This window comes from Lissotriton helveticus, chromosome 2_1, assembly GCF_964261635.1.
Source record: "Lissotriton helveticus chromosome 2_1, aLisHel1.1, whole genome shotgun sequence".
Taxonomy (NCBI): Eukaryota; Metazoa; Chordata; class Amphibia; order Caudata; family Salamandridae; genus Lissotriton; species Lissotriton helveticus.
Window position 1 is genome coordinate 1244698198 of NC_136059.1, and position 21601 is coordinate 1244719798.

At 46.4% G+C, this 21601-nt stretch overlaps 1 protein-coding gene across 1 annotated transcript in view; it reads right to left on the minus strand.

Annotated features, from left to right (window-relative positions):
• LIN54 (lin-54 DREAM MuvB core complex component) overlaps positions 1 to 8437 on the minus strand; it is a 427221-nt gene extending 418784 nt beyond the window's left edge. Inside the window, exon 1 of the mRNA XM_078676187.1 lies at positions 8233 to 8437. The gene's annotated coding sequence lies outside the window, so the exon portion shown is untranslated. The remainder of the gene's footprint in view (positions 1 to 8232) is intronic.
• Positions 8438 to 21601: the final 13164 nt, after the last annotated feature.

Sequence of the window (21601 nt, forward strand, 5' to 3'; positions counted from 1 at the left end):
GGAGGGTCCATTGATCCTCACCAACCAAAGGCCCTTGCGCGAAGAGAAGCCCAGCAAGGCCCAGAGGGCAGTCGGAATGTAACGGAAGGGGAAGGTGAACGACAGTAAGAGACAAACGACAACAGAGCTACCCGGGGACACGGCTGTCCCCTCAGGAGAATGAGTGCGGCCTTGTCGGCGGGTAGGTGCCCTTCATACAAAGCCCTGAAGGAGACCTCCTTAGGTTAGACGAATGGAACTGGATAATCACGGGAGGCAAGGAACAAGAGTACCCAGGCAGTGGAAACAAGACATTACCCCTTACTGCCTTCCACCGGACAGAGGGATCAGAGGGGAAACGTTACCCAGTGGAAGGGGCCGGTAGCCAGAGACCTAAAGGTACGGAGTACAGGAAAGGCCAGAGATGGTCAGCCCCAAAGTACAAAGCCAAGCCCTGGGACCCCTTCACTTACAGATAGTATCATGGACAAGGACAAAGACCCTAAAATCCCCAGGCAAGGAAAGATGGATCGATACACTAGAGTGGTTACCCCTCCTCCCGAAACAACCACATCGCCGCTTCCAGACAAGGCGACATTGCTACAGGCAATTCAATCTTCAAGGTCTGCGTTGTAAGACAGGATTGGAGAAGTACGCTCAGAAGTCACACTACTCCGTCAAGACTTGACAGAATCCGAAACCCGGATTACAGAAGCAGAGGAAATGATAAAAGAGCTCCAGAAAGGGGTTTCTGAATTACAGATTACATGAAAAGAGGTACAATGGCATATTGAAGATGCGGAAAATAGGCCACATAGAAACAACCTACGCTTCATGGCCTTTAGAGAAGGGGTTGAGGGGACGAATGTCCCGGACTTCCTGACCACTTGGCTACAGAGCATTGTCTCACCGAACAAGGTCTTCTCCTGCATGGTCATTGAAAGGGCTCATCAGGCATGAAACGCCAAGCCACCACCAGGCGCACCCCCCCCCCCCCCCGCCCATCATAGCGAGATTCCTCAAATTTATCAAATTTATAGACAGCGACATGATATTAAGAGAAGCAAGATCAGACTCAACAACTAAAATCATAATCTTCCCAGATTACAGCCGAGAAGTACAGCGCCAGAAATGAGCCTTCAACTCAGTAAAGGCGAAGCTTAGGGCCCTCCATATTCAATATATGCTCATGTTCCCAGCAAAACTCAAAGTGAATTTTATGGGAAAGACACATTTCTTCCAGAAGAAGAGTTGGCCTGGATGGAGGAAAGGCCAGCCCTGAAAGGGCCAGGGAGGACACCAGCAGAAAATGGGATGACTCGCAAAATGGAAACCTGGCCCGAGGAACTGCCGACCAAAGGGAAGAAGGCAGAACAACAGAGGAGTTGTTTGACAGAGGGAACTCCATACACTCTACGAGGGACCGAAAGACACAGACGACGCACTATGGATACAAGAGAGTCCGCCAACTGAAAAGATACAAAAAAACACGAATGAGGACAGCCCAAGAGATTCACACACAGAATCAGGGAGCCAAGAACTGTCTTCGTGAGATGAGGACCAGCACCCACTAGCAACTGAAATAGCAGACATGGAAAAAGACATGGAAACATAAATGGATCCGACACAAGGCAAAGTAAACGACACAGTATGAAGAGAAACAGTTGTACTGACACAATGCTCCAGCCGAAAGGAGTGATGGCCATGCAAGAGGCTCCCCAGCCATCAACTAGCTCTGGACGGAGAAATATAACCAGAGCAAAAACGAAGGTGAAAGGTCACAAGAGGGCCTGGGAAACTTCTTTTCTTTGTACAATTTGGTTTTATGCTATGGGAGTTTGAACTCATAGAGTAATTGTTAATGGGGAGGTGGGCGACAGAACTCTCCTCCTTCTCTTACACACGAACAAGAATAAGGTATTGAGACTGAATGTTGAGAAGATTGCGGGTGGGGTGTGGGTTGGTTAGGAATAGAAAGGGGTTGTTATATATAAAGCAGTTAAGGTTAATTTCCATTGCGCAGGGTCAGACAGCGGATCAACTCACAGATCCCAGAGGAGAGTAAGAACCAGGATACACAGAGATCATTACTACACAACAACACATGGCAGCCTCCATAGACTAACACCCCCTCACTGTGCTGTTGTGAAATGTAAACGGGCTCGGAGACAGGAAAAATCAAACGCATGCACCCAGACATAGTATTACTTCAGGAGACACATCCACAGGGTAACAGATGTGAATTTTTAGGTAGAGGAGCCTATGTTGTGTTGGCACATGTGGGATACACGTCAGGATCTATGGGGTAGCAATATTGATTTAAAAATCACTCCGTTCAAAATATTGCGTAAATGAACTGACACACTGGGCACATATGTGGGAGTTTCAGACACATGGGGAAGACGAGAAATTACTATAGTTAGTGTATATACCCCACCACAAATACAGGCACTCACATTAACCAAAGTAACAAAGATCCTACTGGAATCCCTGACCTCCCTCCATATTATAGGAGGTGACTTTAATGCTGTGATGAGAACACCCATGGACCGTACAGGAGGCTGTGACCACCAAATAGAGACCCTCCCATTGGCGCGATTTACAAACACAATGGGCCTGATCGACATGTGGAGAAGGAAGAAAGCAAGTGCCAAACAACACTCTTTTACTCTGGGGCACATAGAGTTTATTCCAGACTAGACTAGATATTCATCCCGGGAGGGGAGCTAGGAGGCTATCGTACCACTTGCCACTATGGAACAAGTGGGGCGTAGAGGCGGAAGTAAACCACCCCAGTGGAGACTTAGAGCATGGGACCTGCAAAAAGAGAACATCATCAAGGGTATTAGGACAGACACAGAATTTTTTTCAAAGATAACAAGGGCTCAGTAGAATCCGGGGGTGTGCTGTGGGGGGCCTATAAAACGGTATTGAGTGATAGAGCCCAGAACTGGCTTGCATGGGATAAAAGGAAGGAAAAGGAGGAGTGGGCAAAATTAGAGAGCCAAATAATAGAGCTGGAAGGAAAAGATGTCCTACACAGAGATACACAAATACACTGGCAGTTAATAATACTGAAACAAGAATACCAAGATCTGGAGACGGAAGCATACAATAGGTCTTAGCTACCCTACACAGACTATATGGAATAGGAGATAAGGCTGGGAAATTACCAGCATGACTTATTTGAAAGGAAATGAAAATTAGATGGGTGAGGGCCATTGAGGATTTACAGGGAGAGAAACACTGACTATGATCAAATAGCAGGGGTCTTTGCGGTGTACTACAGGAAGTTTTACAAGGCTCAACCCCTTAGCACTGCACCCGAAATTGAGGACAACCTGAGCACAATATATATCCTGATATTAGATAAGACCAATAGTCTGGACCTAGAGGGGGATCTGTCTATAAATGAAGTGAAGGAAGCCGTTGATAAATTACGACTTGGGAAGAGCCCAGGACCAAACAGCCTACCAGCCGAATTCTATAAGTGATGCACAGACCTGGTGACTCCGCATATGCTGAATCTCTTTCATGATGCATATAAGGAGAGCATCCTCCCGCTAGACTTACGACTAGCCACAATCATACCAATACACAAAGAATGTAAACCAAAAGAAAGATGCAAATCCTATTGTCCGATCTCCCTCCTCAATATAGAGGTGAAGATACTGGCGACCATTCTATCCACAAGACGGACGGGTTACAATAACATTTGTCCACTGTAATCAATCGGGATCTATGCCCAGCCAAGCGACTAGACGCTGTGCACTGGCCCTTTCTAGAGGCCGCTCTGACCAAGTTTGGGCTGGGACCAAAATTTGGGAAATGAGTGGCACCACTATATAATTCCCCAAGGGCAACGGTGCGAGTAAACATGAAATTCCTAAAACGTCCCCATTGCACGGGAGACAAGGCAGGGATGCCCCCTATCCCCGCTACTATTCGCCTTGACTGTGGAGATACTGGCCTGACGATTAGACAGTGTTTGGAGATACAGTGGATTAGAGTGACACCAGAAGACTCCATAGAAGAAAAAATGTTCCTATACGAGGACGATATTCTTTTCGAACGCCCGCACCGCGGCGAAATTGCAGCCACGGTAAACGGGTTAAGGTAAGTTGGGGGTCTGCCCCAACAAATACATTGTTTTTAAATCTTAAAACTATGTGTGGTATTGTCATGCGTTGTAAATGCATATTCGCAGTAAAAACTTGTGTGCAAAAAAATGCGTGGCAAAGGCACACAATTTATTTACATGCATTGTACCATCGTACAACCGTTCAAAACAAAAACCCTACCACAATTCCTGTATGTGCTACAAAACACCTACCACCCCCTCTCACGCACGATATTTACAGAGATAGATGCCGAATTGCGTTTGTTTCTGTGGCTAGGGAAACACCTGCGTATTGCACTGCGAACACTGCAGTGCAATCAATATAACAGAAGACTGGCATTGCCCGATCTGGAAGCCTACTACTGGGATGAGCATCTCACTCCCATTAATGATTGGATACATGAAGCAGGCGATCACCCGACAAATAGGCTGGAACGAGAAACAATGACCCCACCACATTCCTTCATTATCTATATGGGGAACGGGAATCAGGGGTCTGTTCCCGACCATACAACTCACTTTGGAGGGTTGGAGAAGAGAATTCAAAACACTGGGATGGGTCCACAAACCTACTAAGGCAACGCCAATATGGCAAGGTAACTGGCTAAAGGAGATGGGTAAACTAAAGAGTTTCAGGGAATTGGACAATATAGGGATCTCAACGAGAAGAGATATCACAGATAAAGGTATTTTTAAAACTTTTCCTGCACTACGGCATTTTACAGCCTAGCATGGAGACAGCATTCAAAGAACACGGCCTGGCATGGAGGCAGCATTCATGAGCTGTGAAAGAACACAGCCTGCATGGAGGCAGCATTCATGACCTCCTGAAGAACACAGCCTGGCATGGAGACAGCATTCAGGAGCTCCCTAAGAATACAGCCTGGCATGGAGGCAGCATTCATGAGCTCCCCAAGAACACAGCCTGGCATGGAGGCAGCATTCATAAGCTCCCCAAGAACATATCCTGGCATGGAGTCAGCATTCATGCACTCCTGAAGAACACAGCGGGGCATGGAGGCAGCATTCATGAGCTTCTGAAGAACACAGCCTGGCAGCAGGTCAGCAGTCATGAGCTCCCGATGAACACAGCCTGGCATGGAGGAAGCATTCATGAGTGCCTGAAGAATCGCTCGGAGTCACCATGGGCAAGCACCTAAATATGAAAAATCATATCGGCAAGGTGTGTAAAGAGCAAACCACTTGATGAGGACACTCAGAAATATGAAACCTTTCTTTCCACAAAATGATTTCAAGCAGGTGGTCCAAGCGCTTGTCTTGCCGAAGCTTGACTATGGCAGCGCTACCTTCTGTGGTCTTTCCAAATACACCCTGGCTCCACTAAGGGCATCACTGAATACAGCGGCTAGACTGGTTACAGGCACCAAACTAAATGAGCACATATCGCCTGTCCTAAAATCTCTTAAATGGGTGCCCTAAGAAGCATGAATTCATTTAAAGATTGACGTTCTTTCGCACAAAGCCCTTTACCTCAATACTCCCAGATAACTTGCGCAAAAACTTGAGCTATCTTGTGGTGCAAGAGCCTCAAGAAGCGCAAATACTTCCCTCTTGAAACCACTCATCCTTAGCAAAAAGAGAACATGTCACAGAGCATTCTCCGGCACTGCCCCAAAGATTTGGTACTCTCTTTCTCCGGAAGTACGCAGAAGCTCCTCAACGACGGCGTTCAAAATGGGTGCCAAAAGATCCCTTATGAATAAATTCCTACTCTAATTGGGCTAGACTCATCTGTTTGAAGACATTGTTTCCTACGTCCATTGTGACAGCATTTGTTACTACTCCTCTTTACCGCAGACTGTGACCCCCTTCATTGCTCACTTATACCTATTTTATTGTATTACCCTCCATGGTGAAATTGTCCATGAATCTGCGATTAATCCTGTTTTTTTGTCGTTTTACTCCTACTTGATAACAATTTTGTATTTAAGTCCTTCCTTCCATCCTATTGTAAAGTGCTCCGATATCTCTCGGGATCTTGTTCGCTCTATATAAATCTTTATAATTAAATATGCAACTAATTCACACTTCAAACATCCCAATTCCTCAAATATGCTCAATTAAGACACGCATGTCTAGCGGAGGGTATAGACAGGGCGAACCTACCGGAGTACGCACCACTAGAGTGAAGACTACTGCAAGAACAACTCACTGAAGGCAGTCTCAGTCACGTATAAAACCCTAAATAATAACATGCCCGATAATCTAGGCAAACTCAGGAACACATGGGAAGAGGATATAGGGGTCTTGGAGAATGTGGACTTGGAGGCCAACTTGATGCACCACAGGGAGGTAACAATTAAGACACAAATACACCTTATCCAATAAAAAATCCTTCAAAGAGCCTACTACGACTGGGTCAAATTAATCTGGATTGGGAGGACTGACAACCCGAACTGCCTTAGATATGGACAAGACCAAGAAAATTACTATCACACAATATGGAGCTGCACAACCATACAGATTTACTGGAGGGAGATTGTAGGAGAACTAAATGAAGTAATACAGACAACTATCCCAATGGACCCGAAATGTATACTGCTAGTGATCCCAAGTGATGTGGACATTGGCAGATCTCAACTGATACTCAGCAAATTAGGAATGGTGCTAGCAAAAAGAAACATAGCAAGACACTGGGGTACCCCGACCGCACCGACAATACACAAATGGAAGGCAGGGATGGACATATACATGGCAGCGGAAAAGGTTTCAAATAAAGGTAGAGGCTGCCCAAGAAAGTTCAACATGATATGGGATAGATGGAGGAAATATTACGGGCTCGACCTGATGGATAACGACTACCTGACAACATACAACCAGGAGACAGGATAGATATTTCCGCACTGTTGACACAGGGTTGTTCTGATAAGGATACCACACTGGGAAACAGAAATCGTATGTAAAGAGACATAGTTGGGACAACATCGAGGCATTGCAGATAGGGTGTATAGAATATGTATTAAGCTCATATACAATGCTAAGGACCGCGGGGAGTTGGGAGGGACCGCATATGATTAAGTGTGACGACAGTTGTGTTAGATTGTTTGTTTTTGTCATTCCACTGATACAATTGAAAACGATAAAAACAATTAAAAAAGAGAAATATATATATATATATATATATATATATATATATATATATATATATATATATATATATATATATATGTATATAACTTCAAGACCAAGTTTTCTTTCTAGGACAGCTGGGGGCAACATACTCACCTAACTTCTACCAAACACTCTCCTCCACAGCCTGACCTGTTGACTTTGCCAATACTTGCCCTTTGCCGAGATGTCTACTACATGAAGAGTGTGAGGACTTTGACGAGAAGAGCTGGAGTCTGTGTACCGAAGATTATCGGTAAATAAAGAGGTGTTTATTTCGAATTAACGAAAAACATTTACACCGAGTTAATTCCCAATCCAAAATACTCTGTACAAGAATATCTAGCGTTCAAAAATCTTTAAAGTGGCGCAACAAAAAAATATATATACATATGGGGAGGGAAGGTCTGTTCAGGGACATTCTCCTTGCATCTATCTAGAAGCTAGAAGGGGCAATCAAATTGCAAACATTAGCATACCATTCAAAAATCAGCATCGGCAGTCAAGTGCGCTCACAGCCCAGCCGCCCTGCGGACATCCGAACACTTGTAATATGGAGCATCCAAACAGAGCGCACTTATTTAGGAAAAACATGAAAGCCTGAGTGGAACGTTAAAAAAATATGCAAGTAGTACATACTATTATCTTTTTTTACACATTTAGGAGACCGCGTTGCGAATGATTATTTAGCAGTTCCTGGCACTTTTAATTTATCCAAGTCTCGATCCAAAATTTCCCTCAACTATTAATTCGGCCAAAAAAAAAAAAAACTATCTGAATGAAGCAGGGCAGCGGATTGCAAGCAGATAGGAGTGCTTCTGCGGCTGTGCTGGGAGCAGGCACAGTGCTGTAACATGTTTACTCTGTGGGCAGAGACGCTGCCCGGGGCCAGCCTGTCATCTGCGCCCCTCACCACAACCTCTCCGGAGAAGGCGGGGACGGGGGTCCTCTACTAGGCGCTCGGGAGACCAAACTCGCACCCCCTCCCCCACCCTCCAGCTCACCTCGGTGCCAGCTGTCCGATGGAGTTAGTGGGGTGCCAGGCTGCCCTTTGCGGGCTCCCCTGGGGGCACACAGGTCTCCTTCGCGGGGCGCAGAGGGGGCTCTAGAGATAAGGTGTCTGAGACGGAGGGCCTCGTCTCCGCGGCTCAGAGGCTGGGATTGTATTTCGAAAGATCCGCCATTTTCACCTCGTCATCCCCCGCCGCCGCCCGCACCGGAACCAGCTGGTTGACACCCCCGGAGCAGGGAGTCAAGGCGACCGGGACTCACCCTCCGCTCGGCTCATCTTATTACACACACTTAGCCACACGCACTCAAGTGGAAGTAAAGCACCCCCACATACCCCCCTGAGATATCAATATTCATCGCAATATAGAGCACTGAATGGGAAGGAGGCAGCGCGCTATAGATACACAATATCTCAACATTTTAACAGCTCAACATACAGATTTCACAGGTACGGTTGGTTTTGCCAGCCAACTTGTGAGGGTCATCGCAAGAGTAAAACAAAACAAACAAAAAAGGTTAAAGTTTATAAATAGGAAACATTTTGCCAAAAATAGGATTTTTTACGTCAAAGCACTCTTTACTATCTAACTGTCAGAGCACTCGAAATTTAGGTGTGCTTAACGTACAAAATCTCTATATCAAAACAGCATCGACCACTTCCACGTGCCAATGGGGTGAGGCCATGCTAGCAAGGGTTCATAACGTAGCACCAATACATTCATTTACAACCAAGTGGAACAATTGTGGAAGCAACCACATAACTTTAGATCCGGGTCCTAAGTCTACAGTGCACACCTACGTCTTCTGAATGTCCCTCCAGTATACATTTGGCTTCAGATTCCTAACATCCTTTAAAAAAAGATTTCCATTAAATGCATCTTTCTGGACTCAAAGGAATTGCTGTTTTTTTTTGCTAATCCCAGGGACATTTCAAGAAATGGACTAATATGCTGGGCACCTCAAAAAGCCAAGGGGAACAAGCATTTGCAATGCAACAGGTCTCGCATTAGGAAAGTTTGAGCTATTGGTACTGTAAATTATTATTTTTTATTTATGTTTTGTTTTTGAAAATAGCAAAATTAATAGCTTTGTCATTTACAATGCCAAAAGTTATAACTTTCGCAAATGTGACACCTATAGCATTTGTAATGCAATATGTGTTGTATTTACGTGACTTACATGTATTGATATTACAAATAACCATGGCTTTTAATTTTTTGTTAATAATTACTAATTAAATAAAGGTTATTGTAATTTATAATGGCAATAGCTTAAACTTTTGTGAATAACTTTTGTGAATTTTATGTTCAGTGTATTTTATTGTGACGAAAATCCAAGAACAGAAGTGAAATATTAACATCGTTTTGTTACATTTGTAATAAAGCTTGAAAGATTGAGAAAACATATTTGAACCAGGTGTTGTTGAATGGTTGCACAGATTGATGCTGTGGGGGCGCGGAGTGATGTGATGGCGAACGAGTGATGCTGGGGCGTTCAGTGATGCTGTGGTAGCGCATAGTGATGTTGTGTTGCCCCTGAGCGATGCTGTGGTGCTGAATGAAGCTGTATGCTATGCTATGTTTTGCTATCCTATGCTTTGATTTGTTATGCTATGCTATGTTTTGCTGTGTTTTATTATGCTATGCTTTGTTTCGCTATGCTATGTTTTGTTATGCTATGCTATGCTGTTTTGTTGTGTTTGGTATGCTATGTTTTGCTATGCTATTATATGTTTTGTTTTGCTATGCTATGTTTTGTTATGTTATGCTATGTTTTGTTATGCTATGCTATGTTTAGTTTTGCAATCCTATGCTTTGTTTTGTTATGCTATGCTGTTTTGTTGTGTTTTGTAGTGCTATGCTATGTTTTGTTGTGTTTTGCTATGCTATGCTTTGTTATGCTATACTATGTTTTGTTATGCTAAGCTATGTTTTGTTGTGTTTTATTATGCTATGCTTTGTTTTGCTCTGCTATGTTGTGTTATGCCATGTTTTGTTATGCTATGCTTTGTTATGCTATGTTGTTTTTTATGCTTTGCTCTGTTGTGTTTTGTTATGCTTTGCTATGTTTTGTTGTGTTTTGTTATGCTATGCTATGTTTTGCTATGCTGTTTTGTTATGCTATGTTATGTTTTGTTATACTATGCTATGTTTTGTTTTGCTATGCTTTATGCTATGCATGTTTTGTTATGCTATGTTTTGTTATGCTATTCTTTGTTTTGTTATGCTAAGTTTTGTTATGCTATGCTATGTTTTGTCGTGTTGTGTTTTGTTTTGCTATGTTTTGTTGTGTTTTGCTATGCTATGTTTTGTTATGCTATGCTTTGTTTTGCTATCCTATGTTTTGCTATCCTATGCTTTGTTTTGTTATGCTATGCTGGTGAGGGTGTGTGAGGGTGTGTGAGGGTGGGTGAGTGAGGGTGAGGGGGTGAAGGTGTGTGAGGGTGAGGGTGTGTGAGGGTGAGGGAGGGTGAGGGTGTGAGGGTTATTGAGGGAGGGTGAGGGGTGTGAGGTTGTGAGGGGGTGTGAGGGTGGGGGTGTGTGAGGGTGAGGGGGTGTGAGGGTGAGGGTGTAAGGGTGAGGGGGTGTGAGGGTGTGTAAGGGTGAGGGTGTGTGTGAGTGTGAGGGGGTGTGTGAGTGTGAGGGGGTGTGTGAGGGTGTGGGGTTGTGAGGGTGAGGGGTTGTGAGGGTGTGGGGGTGAGGGTGTGGGGTTGTGAGGGTAAGGGTGTGAGGGTGAGAGGGTGAGGGGATGTGAGGGTGAGGGGATGTGAGGGGGTGAGGGTGCGGGTGTGTGAGGGTGGGGGTGTGTGAGGGTGGGGGGTGTGAGGGTGAGGGTGTCTGAGGGGATGTGGGGATGTGGGGGTGAGGGGGGGAGGGGGGTGAGGGGGTGTGAGGGGGTGTGAGGGTGAGGAGGTGTGTGAGTGTGAGGGTGTGTGAGGGGGTGAGGGAGTGTGAGGGTGAGTGAGGGTGAGGGAGTGTGAGGGTGAGGGAGCGAGACCTAAAAACAACAAGTATTCAGAAAAACAACAAATTATCTACATGTGGACAGACACACCTTTGCAGGAAGCAGTGAAAGCAGGTCTAGTTACAAAGAATGCATGTGCATACAGTGCGCTGCCAAATGGGATTCAACCCATATGATGCAGGAAAAAATGCACACTACTTCCACACTGCATCTCCTCTCATATCTGAGCTGCGCACCTTTACACGCACACTTAATTTAGATGATCCCTAGCTCAGCAAGACAAAGAGCTTTGTGCGACACCAGCCCAAACAGCTTCCCACCCCCAGTTTCATCTCTGGGTTTGATGTGGGGTGATGTATCATGGCCACAGAGTAAGACACGGACGCGCGCGGTGTGTCATGGAACAGTTAACCTTGCTCCTGGTCCCTAGCACAGCAAGCCAAAGGCGTCCAGTGCTACAGAGCTGCAATCTGCACCAGGGACGGCATGGTAAAAAAGTCTGCTGTAGTGTGACCTTCTGTGACACTCCAGACACTTGAGAAACAAACCAGCCCAGGCAAATTGACCGTAAACAAGGCAACTGAGAAAGATAAGAATCTATTCCTCTGCAGCATCTGTATGATGCAAATTAATCACAGCAGGATACTAAAGTCATTAAGGCAACAAAGGTGAACGCTAAAAAAAACTAGACATGGCAACCTGCCTGCTGACTTGCACGTTCTAGGGGCAGAGCTATGGGAGGGAATTAACGGTCTTTGAATGCCCTGCACATCTCCTGCAAAGTCAGACAGCACCTCTGCAAGGAAGGCTGCCAGCAAAAGTTATCGGGCTGCTGGCGGCTGCAAATCTCGCAGACGCTGACATACTTAATATGCGCACAAAAGGAGTTAGGTCCTTAGGGGGGGCTGAGAGAGGGCTGGACCGTTTCTATATCACAACACACACAAAAATGCCCCCTTCTCACATCTACTTACAATATGGTTTTAGCAAAGACCAAATAAACAATTTCATTAAATCTGGTCTGGTACATTTATTTATACCTATTATTCATATGTTCTCTATGGAAACTGGTATCTTCTAGAAAAGTTTTTTTAGGCAGTAAGGGAATACACACCTCAACAAAGCACTTTCAGTCTTATTCAATCAACAAAGTGCATTTCCAACTAACATCAAAAGTTACAAAAACATTTAAGGAAATACCATCAACAGAAAAACATCAAAAGAAAAAACATCCAACAAACAATTACAAAATCATGTTCATCAATATTGAAATACACTGAATCATTTCATTAATCACAAATCTTAAAAAGACATAATTCATAACAAGAGCTGTTGTGACATACTTAATATGGGCACCAGATAATCTTACGAGCAATTTTACAGCGCGCAGCCTTTTCTACTAGTAAAACGAGACCCCTCTTCTTTTCCAGAGTAAGGTAGAATGCTTTGATGCCGAAATACCTCTTTAAAGCAATCCGTAATATGTAAATGCTTAATGCTTGTAAACACCACTCTCTGGGCCAGATGTACAAAGACACTGTTTGGAAGAAGTGATTGGAAATTTCCCATTGACTTTTGCAACGAGTATCAGATTTCTCACACACCTATGCATTATTGCGATTTACAAAATCATAATTCGCAGGAAGTCACAGAGCAACCTGCTTAATGAACAGCAGATTCCAAATGGAAAACATTTTTTGAAAGCACTACATGTGCCTTACAAGAACCGGTGCTGCTGTAAAAAAAAAAAAAAAAAAAGAACCCAGCACGATCCCCGCCCCATGCCTCGGCGCGAAAGGAAAAAATCTGGTGCAGGAAGCAATAAACTGTGGGGTGAAGTGTGCACTGATACAACACGTGTGTGTGAATCTGGCGTATCCACTTAGGTGAACCTATGTCCAAATGAGAAATGGAAACTCCGATGCGCTCTCACAAATAAAATGCACTGAGACGCGCAAGCATAAGGAGCACATACACAGATTCTGGCCCCACAAAAATACATAAGTGCACTTGATGCACACACAGAACACGCTAATAGAGTCAACGAAAACTGACATAATACACAAAGCACACGGACGGGGTCTGACGGGCAGATATGTCACAGTGCGTCCGCAGTGGCAGCTACTGATACACATGTGGAGCAAACGCATGCACTGAGAGTGCTTTGAAGAATGTGCTTTATGTATATAGATTTTTTTTAAACTCCCTCATAGCGCTGTACAAAACCTTTAAGTTACCCTAATCACCAAAACACCACAACACGTCACACAACATCTAGAAGGCAGGGCATCTCTACCAGGCTGTGTGTTGCACGGGGATAGCAGCCAGCCTGCAGACATCAAATGCGGAAATATCAAGGGACAGCCGGTGGCCGGGATGAGGAGCTATGATGACGCCAGGGGAAGCCTCGAGCAGCCGAGTATAGTGGAGATGAGCTAACCCATATGGGACTGGCGGCCCGGGGGGTGATTAAAACTGAGGAGCGCAATATCTTCCCCATGTCCCACTCCTAAAGCTCTGCGGTGAGGGAGCAGTTCCTCGCTTCCTTCAGCAGCAAAAAAAACAAAAAAAGACATTGGGGACTGCAAAAAACACACCTAGCAGAGTAAGCGGTGCAGCTGGCCTGCCGGAGGCTAATGGTGCACAACGCCTACAATTCATTGAGGGGAGGGCTCCTCTGTCTGTCCCTCCTCCACGGCCCCAAGACAACAACAAGAAGCAAACTGCAAAAAAAATACTGGGGTCTTGCGACACAAAGGTAATGGGGGTGAGGCGTAGTCACAGCGCCCACAGGGGAAGGACACTAGTGGTGCTATGCGAGACCGAGCTATAAGGAGAGTCACCACTGAACTCCTGGACTATGTGAGGGGACAGCGGGGAACAGGGTTGGATTGGGATAAAAAAACAAGCATTGGTGGCCGCAAAATGAAGAAAAAAAAACCCGCGAGTGATTACGCGCGTAGCTGTGTATGTGAATTAGGTTGCATATAGTGCGTGCGTGTGTAGTATATGTGGGTGCACGGATTGTTTGTGAGATTGGTGTGTGTGTGTGTGTGTACGTGGTGTGTATGTGCGTATTTCTCTATTGTTTACTGTTGTCAGGGGCTGCAGGCTGCCAAGCGCTGGTGAAGCGTCGCGCTTCAAGAGCCTTGGGGGGGGGGGGGGGGAGCGGGGGAGCCAGCGAATGGGAGGGAGGAAAGGAGCATATGGGGATTGGGTGTGAGTGAGGGGGAGCAGAAGCCTTTGATGGTGGTGTGCGAGGCCAAGCGCGCGCCTGGGGAAGCTTCATGCTCCAGTGTACAACATGCATTGTAGGAAATCCGGCTGGTTCAAGAGACTTTGGTTCAGATGTAATAGGTTTCGAGTAATTAAAATTACTCGACCTAAAAACGGAAATATGAACATTAAGACAACTGATGTGACAATACAAAAGAAATATAGCGGAGTAAACAGATTTGTTTGGGTAACCCTCACAGTGAACGGCTACTAGATGTGAAGTTCCATCGCCTCACTGGCTTAAGTCAATGTAATGGCCAGCAACTGTTAAGTCTTAGAATCATTAAATTATCATGACACCACAAACAAAATAAAAAAAAATCTATATTTTATACAAATAGTGAAGCCAGCCCACTTTGTGCAATGTATTTAAGGTCCTATTTCAGGCTACGGTTACAACAGAGAGGCTGATTCCTAAAAACATTTACGAGTACTGGAAGTAGTTCTACAGGATTACTCTTATGTCCTCTTACATGCCTTTGTGAATCCCAATAGGCATGCTAGGTTCCGAATAAGCACGTTGCAAAATCTTCAGCTTTTTTCCTTGTCAGTCAAGAACTATAGTGTACTCCCACAGTTAGATACAACAGCGGGGCTCCCCTTTCCTCCACACATTGCTCTGAACCAGTCAAGCAAAGAAAGCACTAGTAGATCCAGCAGAACCTCTATGTGGCTACAGCAGTGTTCCTCGCGTGCACTCAGTCCGATGCAGTTAAGGCAGGAAAAGGCAAACAAGCTGTCCCCAGTCTTCGCCTTGTCATCGGAGGCAAAGTGAGGTGAACTGCAGCAATGCAAGACAGGCAATCAGCCTGAGAAGCCAACAATGCCATCCAACATCAGCCAATCATGCATCTGGTGCAAGTGTTGAAGTTGTACAGCATCGAAGTAAGAAAGAAAGGTTTTTCTAGCTGAACCTTTATGAGCCACTTGGAAGGAGATGGAGCCTACCCAATTCAGGCAAGACTGCTCATTTATTATGTATTGTGTTTGATGGTATGTGGTTGTCCTGCTCCTGTAATAACACACAAGAGCTATAACAACCCTGACTCAAAGGAACGGTAAGCGATTGACACAAGCATTCCTATCCAACACTATTCGGTTATCGCAAATAATCATTCATTACTAGTATGCAGTACTTCCCATTACCTTACAAAAGTACAATATATATTTAACCATAAAAGCAACTGTGTCAGTGATTAATCATTCTCCATTATTCTAAGAAAAATTATGGTGGTGGTCCCATCTTAGGAGAAACCCTTATTTGCAGAAAGCAAGCCCACCTGTTTCAGCCACTCCTAATTCTAGAAAACTTTAATGCTAGACTTCCGACTCATAGGCACTGGGCGTTTGTTTCTCTTGCCCAGCCAGCCAGCCCTACCCACCCACTGAATGATTTAGATTTCTGCAGTTGGAACCACTTCTTAATTAAAGTTAATTTGACCGATATGATATTCAAACATGAATATCTGCAGCAGTTCATGACAACACAAACTTGTCAAATCTCAAAACACAGCCACACACAATGTTTAAAGAACTAACCAATCGGATAACTACTGTATTCAAATTAATAAATAGCTTATATCGTTTAACAGATTATGGAAAATATGCAGCTTGTTCAAACAGTTTCTTTGGTTTCTAAGCTGAATAACAACTTCATAGCTTTGCCCCTTGTTCGTATTCTATTCAGGTTTTAACTAAAACCGTGAATACAATTTCCCCCCTAGAATCAGATAATAAATGGCAAAGAATACTTGCTCAATACTGTAGCATAATCCCAATTCAGGGTACCATAGGGTGCTACCGACTTTATTGCTTGCACAGCCCCTTGTAAACCAATATTGGCTCAATGTCCAAACACCACTCAAGTAGCTACCTTCTTACTTGGGATCAGGAATCTCTTCTAAATAGTTTGGCGTTCTCAGGATGTAACATTATTAAAGAAAGTCTGTTGGACTCAATGCTATTCCAGTAGCTTCTATTAACATATGCAGATCAAGACATTGTTTATACTGACATGAGCAAGAAAGAACCTTCTCACTCCTCCCCTGGCTAGTGTATTGCAGCCAAGACTTACTACATACCTTATGCGTCCACCAACAGGCCACCGCAATTTTGCACCTCTTCCCATTTCATGTTTCTGTACTGAGGACAGGAAGATACATTTTGCCAACAAATCTAATGAACGCTGACCAAATTCTAATCTCAAGTCTTGGACCACTGTACACAAATGGAACAAGTTTCCTTCTAGGTGGTCAAAATAGTCCCTCAGCTGAATGAAAAAAAACGACTCCATCCCAATACAGGGCTGCAAGAACAATTAATTTTATAGACACAATTAAACGTGATTAAATCTTACAATAACATGGAGGATCTAATGGACACTTATTCCAACAACTCATCTATCTATGGTTTTGCAAACATGAAACCCAAACGTTATCATTCATCCACTGTGTCAAACTTTTTATTTTTCAAAACATCAGTTCTACAACAGTGTCACTTCACCTTCCCAAATCCCCACCAGCTATGTTTTCACTTACAACTTCAGGTTTATTCGGTACACTAACTCTTGAAGGCCTTCGATTGTGCAGACTAATTGACATGTAATCGAACACAAACAGGGCATCCGCATACAGTAGGGACACAACCCTTTTTCCTTCTGACATTGGCAGGAAAAGGTGATTTTTCGCAGAGAGATGGGCAAAATTGCAACAAAATGGTTAAAGAAAGGGTGAAAAAACACACCCCTGTTTTAGTCAACTTTCAATATTAATCAATTATCTTCGACTAAACAGTCCCAGCTGCAGACGTCAATTCCTACTGCACAAGTAGCATTAAACAAAGCAGGATGGAGAGAACGTGAACACTAGTAGCATGGCCCAAAGACCAGCCCTACTAGTCTTACCCAAAGCAGGACAGCAGTCAGAAAAGAGAAAGAGTTTACTCATGGAAAACCATTTACCACAATTCTAATTGCATTTATAGAGCACTTACTATCTGTGATGAGGTGTCAAAGCGATTTCTCGGCGAGTAGCACGCTACTCCAGAACCCAAAAAGTATTACTGGTGAGGCCCGGCGCTCGGCGGGGGTTCAACGCCGGAGCCGGCCTGACCCTAATATGGCGACCGCGGAGCGGCCAGTTCTCCCAGCGGACCTGAGGGACAAACACCTGGGGGTGAGTGCCACGAGTCGCTGGCTTCCCCGCGGCCCCCGACCCCCGCTGACCCTGTTGCAACAACTGTCGGCCGGCCATCACATCGCCACTGCCTGACCTCAAGATGGTGGCCGAGGCCCAGTGACCAGGACGGAGCTTGGGCCTGCCATCTGTCGTGCCATAGTGAGTGAGCACCCCAGGTGTTTTCAGGACATACATCGCCAGGCTGGGACTGGATTGCCCTTGGGGGGTGACGACCTTTTGTGCGCGGGGAGGAACTGAAGTGGACCAGCAGCGCATTGTGGGCCCCACCAGATCGGCGCAGCTGGCGGCGCGGCGGAGTGGCCCCCGCTGGGGCGCTGGAGATCTAAGGGCACATTACGCCCCTACCACAAAAAGGCGGCGAGTAACATGGCCACCACCCAGGGGCGCGACACCTTGACCTCATCCCCGCGTCCGAAGCAGCAAAGCGCGGGAACGACACCTGGGGTCAACACCATGGGGAAGCAGAGGGCCACACAGCAACGGTGCCAGAAAACCAACCCCGCACCAGCGCCCTCTCTAAAATGCCCGCGCCACTGCCGAACCCTACTATCTCTGACAAGCTGGACCGGGTCCTGGCGGCCATAGAACTTTCCAGGGCTTCCATGGAAGAGCTCCTGGGCACTCTCACGACGGACATTAACCTTCTCCGCGATGATCTACGGAAGCTGGCCGATAGAGTGAGGGAGGGAGAGCGGTCTCTTGCGGATATGCAGCCAACCCTGAAGACGCAGCAGCACACACTTCGGATGGCCATGGATCGCTTGGCGACAATGGAGGAACGGGTGGACGATTTGGAGGGACGCTCCCGGCGCTGTAACATACGCGTGCTGGGACTTCCGGAGGGGATCTAGGGGGCACACCCCATTGAATACATGGAGGCCTGGATGAAGTCCTTCACTCCAACCAAGGACCGCACTGCCTTCTTCGCTCTAGAACGAGCCCACCGGGTCCCGGCCGGGAAACCGCCACCCGGCAATGCCCCTCGCCCCCTGCTCGCGAAATTCCTTAATTTTCGGGATCACGACGCGGTGTTGCGGGCGGCCAGGCGTGCAGGCCCCCTGCAGGTCGAAAACCAGCACGTCATGATCTTCCCTGACTACGCCATGGTGGTGCAAATACTCAGGGCGTCCTTCCTGGAGGTGAAACGTCACCTACGGGCGAATGACATTCAGTACTCCCTGCTGTTTCCAGCCCGCCTGAAAGTTATCCATGCCGGTTCCACACACTTCTTTTCCACGGCTGCGGAGGCCTGCGACTGGGCGGATCGCCACTGCGCGCAGGGATCGGCTACGGCCATGCCACAAAAACGCACCCACAGGAAACCACGCAACAGGAGACAGGCCTCGCAGCAACCACAACCGCAAGGACAACAGAACTGGAGGGACCCCGCAAGGCATCATGAGGTTGATTCCCCGGACCTGGAACAGATCATGCAGGAGCGCCGGAAGGTCCTTCAGGCCGCTGCTGATCTTGGGGCTCCCCAATCGGAGGAGGACGTTGAGGGGTTCCCTCATATCTTTTCCTCGAGCAGTGAAGAGGACAGTAACACGGCCCGTCCCACTGTTGACTCTGATACCATGCCCCCAGTCACACCACTGATCGCTGATGCCGCCCACTAGGGGTACTACCGGTTGTAGCCCGGCAACGCGCTTCGCTGAAGAGCTCCTGTAGGTGGGGACTCCCGGCTGGGAGCCACCCGCCATTCGTGTCAGGACACACTGGACGCACTACACCCCGCAATGACGATCATTTCTCCTGCTAACGCCCCGAAAGGTACACGCCTCACAGACTCGGCCTGCCACCCCTACGAATTGACTGTTCGCTCTCTGGTTCTAGGAGCACTGGTTTGGACGTATGGGACCCGCCGATGCGTCCCAGGTATTGGGACAGTTCTCCCACCCAGTTGCATGTTCTGTTTACCCTGTTATCTCACCCCTTATACCCCACAGGAGACATGAGTATCCGGGCAGTCGACACATATGGAGGGGGCATACGAGGGCTTTTTCCACGCGCAGCGCAACCACATCATCCTCTGCACCTGTGTACCCCACAGCCGCGAACACGCACTAGGGCACAGGTGGTCTCTCACCCACTTCCCCATGCAGCACGCAGATGTTAGTATACTTACCCTGAATGTGCAAGGCCTTCACACACCGCGCAAGAGATATACAACGTATGCATACATAAAGCGCCAACATGCCCACATTACGTTCCTGCAAGAAACGCATCTAATAGCACCTGAGACGGATAAATTGTGATCCCGCTGGCGAGGAATCCTATGCGCCACATCATACTCTGGGTTTGCATGCAGCGCACTTATTTGGGTTGGCCCCGGCACTCCCTTTCAGGAAATGCGCAGAGTAGTGGATAAGGAGGGGAGGTATGCCCTGATGGAAGGAATACTGGACGGACAGCCAGTCCTGTTAGGCAGCATTTACGCGCCTAATGTCGAGCAGGATAGATTTTGGGACTCCCTCTCGGGCGTGCTAGCCCAGTTTGCTTCCCTCCCATGGATTCTAGGGGGCGACTATAATTGAACTCGATGTTGCACTCAACAGGTCCCACCCACCGCCACAACACTTATCATTATTATTATTATTATTATTATAAAAGCTTTTGTAGCGCGCTCAATTACTAAAAAAATAGTATCCTGGTGCGAGAAAAAAGAGAGAGGGCAGAGCAGAAGGAATCCAGAGATGGTAATATAGAGAGAAAGGAGAACCCTACAGAGTGGTATTAAAGAGGTGGGTCTTCAGTCCTTTCTTAAAAACAGTGATGGTGGGGGCTGTTTTTAGGTGGAGAGGGAGAGTATTCCAAGCTTTCGCAGCTCTGACTGTGATGGATTGGCCACCTAATCTGCTGTATTTAAATTTAGGAACTGTCATTTGGCACAAATTGGCAGACCTAAGGGGCCGGTTGGGAACATAGAGGGAAAATCTATTTCTCAAATAAACTGGACCAGTTTGATGGACAGCGCGGTAGGAGAGGACAAGGATTTTAAACATAATCCTGTGAGCGACTGGGAGCCAGTGAAGGGCGCGAAGAGGGTGGCGGACACTGGAACTTCTGGGTATGTTAAACAAAAGTCGCACAGCGGCATTTTGAATGACCTGGAGGCGATGTATAAGATAGGCCGGTAGACCGCAGAATAGGCCATTCGCATAATCTAATCTAGAAAGTATAAGGGCACGAATAAGGGTCTCTTTGGCCTCTCTCGGAAGGAGGGGAAAAAATCTACGTAGCGTTTTCAAAGTCGAAAAACAGACCCCTGTAAGTCTTTTTAAATGATCCTCAAATTTGAGGTCATTATTGAACCAGACTCCTAAATTTTTAGCAGGGCCGCCGATAGATTTAGGACATGGCAGGTCGGCAGGCCAGAGAGAATCGCTAAAATTATCTGGAAAAGAGCCATATAACAGAATCTCTGATTTGCTTTCGTTGCATTTTAGCTGGGCGAGGGCTAGCCAACGAAAAACAGATGTTAGGCAGGATTGGGCCGCCGACGTATCCAAGTTGTTTTTCGGCCATGTAAACAGGAGTTGGGTGTCGTCGGCGTAAGCCATAATTTTTGCTCCTAACTGTTCGGCAAGATAGATGAGGGGGGTAAGGTAAATATTAAAAAGCAGGGGGCTGAGAGTAGAGCCCTGAGGGACACCTGTAGTAAGTTTATTAGGGGAGGAGGCAAAGGGAGGCATCCAGACTTGTTGCGTTCTGTTTTCTAGAAATGATGTCAGCCAGTCGAGTGCAGGGCCTGTAATGCCAATGGCAGCTAGTCTGGTGAGCAGAAGGGAATGTGGTACCGTATCGAAGGCGGCAGAGAGGTCTAATAAAATCAGAGCCGCTCTGCCACCTCCGTCCAGACATTCCCGGATAGCCTCGGATATTTCAACTAGGGCAGTCTCAGTGCTGTAGGCCGCTCTGAAAC